The sequence below is a fragment of the Nerophis lumbriciformis genome, linkage group LG08, assembly GCF_033978685.3.
Source record: "Nerophis lumbriciformis linkage group LG08, RoL_Nlum_v2.1, whole genome shotgun sequence".
In the NCBI taxonomy this organism is placed as follows: domain Eukaryota; kingdom Metazoa; phylum Chordata; class Actinopteri; order Syngnathiformes; family Syngnathidae; genus Nerophis; species Nerophis lumbriciformis.
In genome coordinates, this window is record NC_084555.2 from 36,505,236 (window position 1) to 36,514,119 (window position 8,884).

The window sequence follows — 8,884 nt, forward strand, 5'->3', positions numbered from 1 at the left end:
TTGTTAGAGTAAAGTAAAAATATAATATTTTTACCAATATATTTCGGTCAATGTCGATATACTGTATAACAAGAAAATTATCTTCATTTTCCAAAACAAAGTGCACATATTTTAACTATTATTATAAGTATTTTTTTCTTTTTTAGCATTTCTTGTTTTCATCACTTTTAAGCAAGCTTATTTTTTGGTTAACTGCTGCGTTCGGGTCGCATTGTAGCAACGGTCTTTTGATTCCAATAACAAGGCAAAAATACAAAAAGGGACATTCTGCACAGAGGCGCACAGGAAACTTAGCTCAGCATAATAAACAACGACTTACACGTATGTTGTAGCTTAGAGCTAACCAGGAACATAACAGTAGCATAAAGTGAATCGCCAAAGTAACAGTCGCGTGTAGCGAACAATTGACCTGCAACTTTAGGCAGAATGACACCAGTATACAAAGCTCTCTGATTAGCGATCAGCTGATTACTAATCAGAGGCAAATGTGATAAATTAGCGCTTCTAATGACGAACAAGGTACCGCATTGTTCGGACTATAAGGCGCACTTAAAATCCTTTAATTTTCTCAAAAATCGACAGTGCGCCTTATAACCAGGCGCGCCTAATGTACGGAACCATTTTGGTTGTGCTTACCGACATCAAAGCTATTTAATTTGGTACATGGTGTAATGATAAGTGTGACCAGGAGATGGCAGTCACAAATAAGAGATACGTGTAGACTGCATAATGACGCCAGTAAACAACACCAACACTTTGAATGTTTCATTGAGAACATAGAACATTAAACACAGCCTCAAAATCTGTTAAAATGTTTTAGTACGACTCTGGTAAGCTATGAAGCCGCAGTGCTTGATGGATTGTCGGAACATTAAGGCTACCGTAGTCAGACGTACTGTGCTTCAACTTATTAGAGTATTTTTATGGTGTGTGTATATTGTCTGGCGTTTTGTTTCACAATATTACGCAAAACCAACTTTGTTTACCTTCTGGTACCTGCTGATGTGTATTTGGGATCTGCATAAGTCCTCCGTAGTTGATAAGCTTCGTCTTTCTCTGTATCTTCTTGTTATGTAACATTCATCCTACGCTGTTGTCATTTCTAATATAAAGTAGCGTAAAGTTCCAACTCATATCTGTCAGTAGACTCGCTATGGAAGCTCTAAAAACCACCAGTGTAGTTTGTTTACATAATTCACCCACAGAACTTTAGTTATTAGAGAGTTACGGTCGGACGGTTTTTCATGGGACACATTTCCGGCATTGTTGTTGCACTAGTGAGCCACGGATGAAGAGATGCTGCTCTGCTAAAAACAGTTAGCTCCATCTTTTGACGCTACTTCCACTCCCGTCCTTGCATGCTACACGGCTACAACAAAGATGACGGGGAGAAGACGCTGCCGAGGGTGAGCCACGTAAATAAGACCGCCCACAAAACGGCACATCCTGAAGTGACTGTCAGAAAGTGACTTGAAGATGATCTGTAAAACATAATTTATGCAACATTTTGACCAAAGAACCACCATTACATGTTATATAGACCACAAGGAAGTGTTTTACATTTGGCAAAAAAAAAATCTGAATATGACTCCTTTAATGCGCCTTACAATCTGGTGCGCCTTTTGTATGAAAATAGACCTGAATAGACCCACTCATCGGCAGTGCACCTTGTGAATCCGATGCGTCCTATAGTCCGGAAAAATACCGTAAACAAGGACGGAAGACATACTGGCAACATAAATCCATCCATCCATCCATTTTCTACCGCTTGTCCCGTTTGAGGTCGCGGAAGTGCTGAAGCCTATCTCAGCTGCATTCGGGCGGAAGGCGGGGTACACCCTGGACAAGTCGCCACCTCATCACAGGGCCAACACAGATAGACAGACAACATTCACACTCACATTCACACACTAGGGCCAATTTAGTGTTGCCAATCAACCTATCCCCAGGTGCATGTCTTTGGAGGTGGGAGGAAGCCGGAGTACCCGGAGGGAACCCACGCAGTCAAAGGGAGAACATGCAAACTCCACACAGAAAAACCCAGAGCCACGCACTAACCCCTGTTCCACCCTGCTGCTATGTGCTTATATAACGTCCATAAATGTACACTGATCAAAAATATAAACACAACACTTTTGTTTTTGCTTCCATTTTTCATGAGTTGAACTCAAAGATCTAAAACTTTTACTATTTACACAAATTTCCTCTTTGCCAACATCATCCATCCCACGTCACAGATGTGTCATATCAAGAGGCTGATTAAACATCATGATTATTGCACAGGTGTGCCTTAGGCCAGTGGTCCCCAACCACCGGGCCGCGGCCCGGGACAGATTGGTACCGGGCCGCACAAGAAAAAAAAAAGAAAAAAAATAATTTATTTTATTTTATTAAATCAGCATAAAAACACAATATATACACTATATATCAATGTATATCAATACAGTCTGCAGGGATACAGTCCGTAAGCACACATGATTGTATTTCTTTATAAAAAAAAAAATTAAAAAAAAAAAGAGGAGGAGAGGAATAGGTCTTTTGTGTATATAGTAAAAGTTTTAGATCTTTGAGTTCAACTCATGAAAAATGGGAGCAAAAAAACAAGTGTTGTGTTTATATTTTGGTTCAGTGTATATCTGCATTACGATTAGGACTGTTGAGGATTTTTAACAAATATTTAATCAGTTGACCTGCTGATATTTGTTATTCCTGTGAAATTCTTGAAAGAAAATGTGACCTTATTCTCACAAGAGCATCATTTATAGAGAGGATTTTTCTTTTTCAAAAGAATCCAATCAAATCCCCCAGCCAGTATTGTCGCTTCAGATCCATGAAAGAAAAATCTGCAACGTGTGAGCCCTTCTCCTCCACCCTCAGGCGTTGGTAGCGGTAGCCGCGGTCGCTCAGCTTTGGATTTACGGCTCCGCAGTCCCACAGATCGCTGCGTCTGAAGCAAGCCTGCTCTTTGAAGACGACTATTAAACCTGACCAAATGCTGCCACTTATGCTCAGTAATTAAAGCAAGCTGCCGTGTAGAAAAGTCCCTAAATTATCAGATGCGAGTCTGCCTGCTTGCTCGTGCTTCAGGGGGATCGTAACTATTGACTCCTCTAACCCCAAACAGATTGCAGGGAAGACGAGCCCTCTCAGTCCCGCACGGAAAACTTTTAGGAGCTCCTGAAGCCACATTGTGTGTAAATTCAGGCTGGGTGGTCGTACGACTGCAACAACACTGCTTCAGGTCATAAATCAGATCAAAGCAACCTATGAAGAAAAGGAAATAACCTTTTTAGAGACCTGCCGTGACCGCTGATGATTTAAGCGAGTCTGCTGTGTATGCATGAGATCGTCAAAACACCATATTGCTGCATATTGAATATGAATGTTCCATGGTTTTATCACCACTGAACAGCCATAATGAGAGGGGTCACGAGTTCAAATGATGTGTTAGCTGCTGACCTGCTCGCCTGCTCACTTAATGAGTGTCAAAGTGATGAGGTGCATGCAAACACACACACACACACACACACACACACACACACACACACACACACACACACACACACACACACACACATGGCTGCATTGTTCTATTTCGATACCCAATATTGTATTTTTCTGTCAGTCTGGAATCAAACGTTGACCCTCATGCGTCAACGTTAAAGGAGTCTGATTTTCACAGATAATACACAATGAATATTCATGTTTTTTAAAGGTTCTACATAATTGAGCAAAGTCCTTGGTTATTTGTTTTACCGGGAAGGTTAGCATACGCTACAGTCGGGTTAATGAGACTTTTTAATTTTTTTTAACATGGGCAAATTGCACTCAGGAGATCGCTTGCCATAAAAATCCATTAGTCCCATGGAGGGAAAAACAAGGTAGTTGCTCAGATATAACCGTTAATTAAGTAGTGAAACCGAACAGCCGTCAATTCCAACAGATGGTCAGGCGTCAGAGAGAAGACCTTTTTAATTAGTTTGTCAGAAGAGGTTTCTTTGCTTGAGTTTCAATGGCGACGAGGAAAGTTATTTGCAGCAGTAGCAGTATTCCTGAGCTGAGTAAAGGGGTCATGGGTCAAACTCGCTGAGGTCGGAGAGTAGAGCTCTCATGTCCTGTACAAACCGCTAACTTATATGCCATTCCACTGAAACGCTGCCATTTGTATCCCCAGGAAATAAAATGTGTAATGAAATGAAATGTTGAATCGCGACCAATCGCAGTTTGTTCATAGTTAACTCAAAATTAATCGTGATTAACCGCAGATCATTAAAAAGTGTACTAGTTGTTAAGACCTGGTCGCATCTTGCATCTCGTTCTCCCAGGATGCAGACGGAAACTCCGGAGGCAAGGTGCAGGTAAGAAGATGATTTATTTTTCATAAATCGGTCAGGATACAAACAAAAATAGAACAAGCATGCCGATAGCACTGGAAGCTATAGAAAGGGAAAGCTTAGCATAGAACCCAAAAAGCAAACAAATGGCAAAGCCTAGCTCAGAATCAAATATGGTAACACGCTTGTTGCAGGAGCAAACAAGACAGCCAGACCTAGTGTGGCGAAAAGCAGGAATAAATAGCTCTCTGATTAGTGCCCAGAAGAAGGTGAACGTCACGGACACTAATCAGAGGCAGGTGAAATAATCAGCACCCATGGTAACAGCTCAACACAAAAATGATATAAACACACTTTTAATGACAATGACAAATAATACCTGAGCTGCCTTGGTGTCTTGCCAGATTTTGTATTTTGTAGGAATACAGAATTTGTATTGCTACTGTAAAAGCACTTTCATTCAGAAGAGAGGAGCTACATCATATTTGTATACCGGTTTAACGTGTTAATAACACAAAATGTGGATTGTTACGAATATGCTTTGATTGTCAAAGATGTTTGATAATGTAATCTGTGATGTTACCACCTGAATAAATTATTCAGATTTTCTGCGCATTACAAGTTGTACAAGTTAATGGTATTCAAATCTCTGCATGACAAAGTTTTGACCTAACCTAACCTAAAACTATCAACCTGAAGATTTAAAAAAAATAATATTCACAATATTTTAAACTCCTATTCCTATTCTTCAATTGATGTACTAACATTTACTTGGAAATATCACGTTACATTACAAAACATCTTTGACAAAGCATGATCGTACTATTAGACATTTTTTTCAGTTTGTAATGTCGTAAGACCTGATGTAACGCTTGGCGCTATTATTATACTAATATAATTATACTGATATTGTAAGTAAGGCTCGACCAATCTCTCTCAATGGCAGCTCAGAGTTGGTTGTTGCTCAAATGTGACGTCTCACAGCGATCGTGGATGACAAAAATTGTTGTGGTTTTTTTTGTCAGGAGAATGACTTGCCATGTCTTTGGACATGGGATTTCCATAATGTACACTTTTCTTTCACCATTTCTGCTTGCTATTTTTACGCTTGTGGCTCATCTGTAAATAGTGAAAGCTGTGAAAGTTGTGACCCCAAGATGCAGGAGATAGGAGGTTGACGTGTAAATAAGACAAATTTTACAATTATCACGCGGGATGTGCAGTAAAGCAAACAGCTTGCAGCTAACAAAGTCTGTAACACGAATTAATCCTCGAGCTCTGACTAGAGGGTGGCATTTATAACAGTCAGATTAGCAACTAAAACCAGGTGTGCTCAAGCCAATCAGGGACAGGTAAGGGAAAGAGTGCTCAGGGAGACATACAGAAAATGGAACAAAAATATAAGCGCTGACCAGGCCAAAAATGAAGAAAATTAAGGAAACATGATGTGGAGGTTGCCCTCCAGAGGGTTCTTCAGACCACCAAGTACCGACATGAGAGCCCGGTTCAGGTGCACAATACAGTTTTATTTTTTTCAATAAAGTCTCTGTGTTGCTTTTCAGCAATCGTCTTTTTGTGACTGTACGTCTTGCTCTCGCTCTCAACCAGCTCCAACCCCGTCTCTCCTGCTGGCTGCTGCTTATAACAGAGCGACAGGTGATTAGATAACAAGGCCCAGGTGGACCATCTACGCACCTGTCGCTGATTTCGGTCCTGGCACACCCCGCTTCGCTGCAGGCCCGCAGGCCACGCACCCCTCCACACATGACAACAAGTAAGACCTGATGTGACAGATTATCACAGTAGCCCCTCCTCCAAAAAACGGATGCCAATAGTTTTAGTCCTAAAAAGCTAAAAAAAATAATAAAAATAAAAAAATAAAAATGCAAGAACCAGGGAGGGAGGTGGGTATTATTGGAGGAGGGTCGGTCGCCAGGCACCAGGTCATGTGGCGGCGACGAGGAGGCGGACAAAATGTGCAAAATAGCTGCCTCAGCAGCAGTGGAGATCCGCGCCCTGGTGCTGCCCTGCTGTGGCTGGCGATGTGGACGTCCATGGAATGGCCATATCTGTGGCCGAAGAGGAGACAGACTTGATCGGAACCACACCTTAGAAACCGCTGAGGTCCATGCCCAAGTCCCAAAGATCTCCGCTGATGGAGCGGAGGGCGTCCATGAAACGGCCATCCTCGCGGCCAACGAGAAGGGCGATCGGCTCGGTGCACCATCAGCCATTGTGCAGGTTGAATGCGGAGCTGGCGCTTTGTTGGCTATCGTGCAGGTCGTGGCCTTGCTAGAAGTGATGGTGTAGCTTGAAGCAAGCCCTCTAGAGATGGCATCTGGAGCAGAACCACGGAAGGCGAAACTGGTGACGCCCCCACTGACAAAGAGGAGGGCGGCGGCTTCGCCTAAAGCAGAGGTGGTGGCGGTCTCGCCGGGCGACGAGACGGCAACGGCGGCCTTGCAGTATGAGACGATGTCTGCGACGAACACATCAGTGATGAACAGAGCTGTGCGTTTTCCGCCGCACAGCTGCTAGTAGTAGCCGCTCTGGAAGGGGCCTAGGATGAGGGACAACGACTTGACAGGGTCCCAATAGGACGCCAGATGGACAGCACGGTGGGCTCCAGAGGAGCCGTCACTGGACCAGCAGGAAGTGGAGTTTTGAGCTGACGACGCGTCAGCACAGGAAGAGAAGAGTCTTAGACCCGCAGTAGGTGGCGCTTGGACTTTCGAAAGCCGTAGAGTGGGTACAGGCAAAGCTCGGGCTTTGAGAAGCGTTGGGGTAGGAGTAGGCGGGGCTCGGGCTTTGGTAAGCCAAGAAGCGACACCAGCGAAACTGCTTTGGAAAGCCTGGGAGCTGGTATAGCCTGAACTTGAGGGAGAAGGAACAAGCTTGTCGTAAGTTGGGACTGCACAAACCTGGCCTTCATGTCCTCCAGGAAATGTGCAGTCCAAAAGGTTAGATCCATGTTGCCGTTAGGGGACTCTGTGAGGTAACTTTCTGGCTTGAGGATTCTTTAACAAACTCTCATCACTGAGGTAGTTGTCACCCCAAGATGGAGGAGATAGGAGGTCAATGTGCAGGTAAGACACATTTTAATTATCACACGAGCTGTGCAGTAAAACAAACAGCTTCCTGCTAACAAAGTGTTTAACGATACAGGCATTTATAACACTCTGATTGGCAACTAAAACCAGGTGTGCTCAAACCAATCAGGGACAGGTGAGGGAGAGAGCGCTCAGAGAGACATACAGGAAATGTAACCAAAATAAGAGCGCTAACCAGGGAACAAATGCAGAAAATAAAGGAAACATTACAACAAGTAAGACCTAATGTAACAGATGGTCACAGAAAGCAGCGACACTTTCTCATGCTACGGAATGGCCTGAGGGTCAAAAAGGAGTCAGGGCGCAGGCACGTTGATTATATATATATATATATATATATATACAGTCGTGGTCAAAAGTTTACATACACTTGTAAAGAACATAATGTCATGGCTGTCTTGAGTTTCTAATCATTTCTACAACTCTTATTTTTTTGTGATAGAGTGATTGGAGCACATACTTGTTTGTCAAAAAAAACATTCATGAAGTTTGGTTCTTTTATGAATTCATTATGGGTCTACTGAAAATGTGACCAAATCTGTTGGGTCAAAAGTATACATACAGCAATGGTAATATTTGGTTACATGTCCCTTGGCAAGTTTCACTGCAATAAGGCACTTTTGGTAGCCATCCACAAGCTTCTGGCAAGCTTCTGGTTAAATTTTTGACCACTCCTCTTGACAAAATTGGTGCAGTTGAGCTTAAATTGTTGGTTTTCTGACATGGACTTGTTTCTTCAGCATTGTCCACACGTTTAAGTCAGGACTTTGGGAAGGCCATTTCTAAATGGTAATCCTCCTTTTTCATTGTCCCATTTACTCTCTGTAAAGCACCAGTTCCATTGGCAGCAAAACAGGCCAAGAGCATAATACTACCACCACCACCATGCTTGACGGTAGGAATTGTGTTCCTGGGATTAAATACCTCATCTTTTCTCCTCAGAACATATTGCTGGGTATTGTGGCTAAACAGCAAAATGTTTGTTTCATCTGACATCACATGGACAAATATAAGACCTTCTGGAGGAAAGTTCTGTGGTCAGATGAAACAAAAATTTAGCTGTTTGGCCACAATACCCAGCAAAATGTTTGAAGGAGAAAAGGTGAAGCCTTTAATCCAAGAAACACCATCCTTACCGTCAAGCATGGTGGTGGTAGTATTATGCTCTGGGCCTGTTTTGCTGCTAATGGAGCTGGTGCTTTACAGAGAGTAAATGGGACTATGAAAAAGGAGGATTACCTTCAAATTGTTCAGGACAACCTGAAATCATCAACCCGGAGGTTGGGTCTTGGGCGCAGTTGGGTGTTCCAACAGGACAATGATCTTAAACACATGTCAAAAGTAGTAAAGGAATGGCTAAATCAGGCTAAAATTAAGGTTTTAGAATGGCCTTCCCAAAGTTCTGACTTAAACATGTGGACAATGCTGAAAAAACAAGTC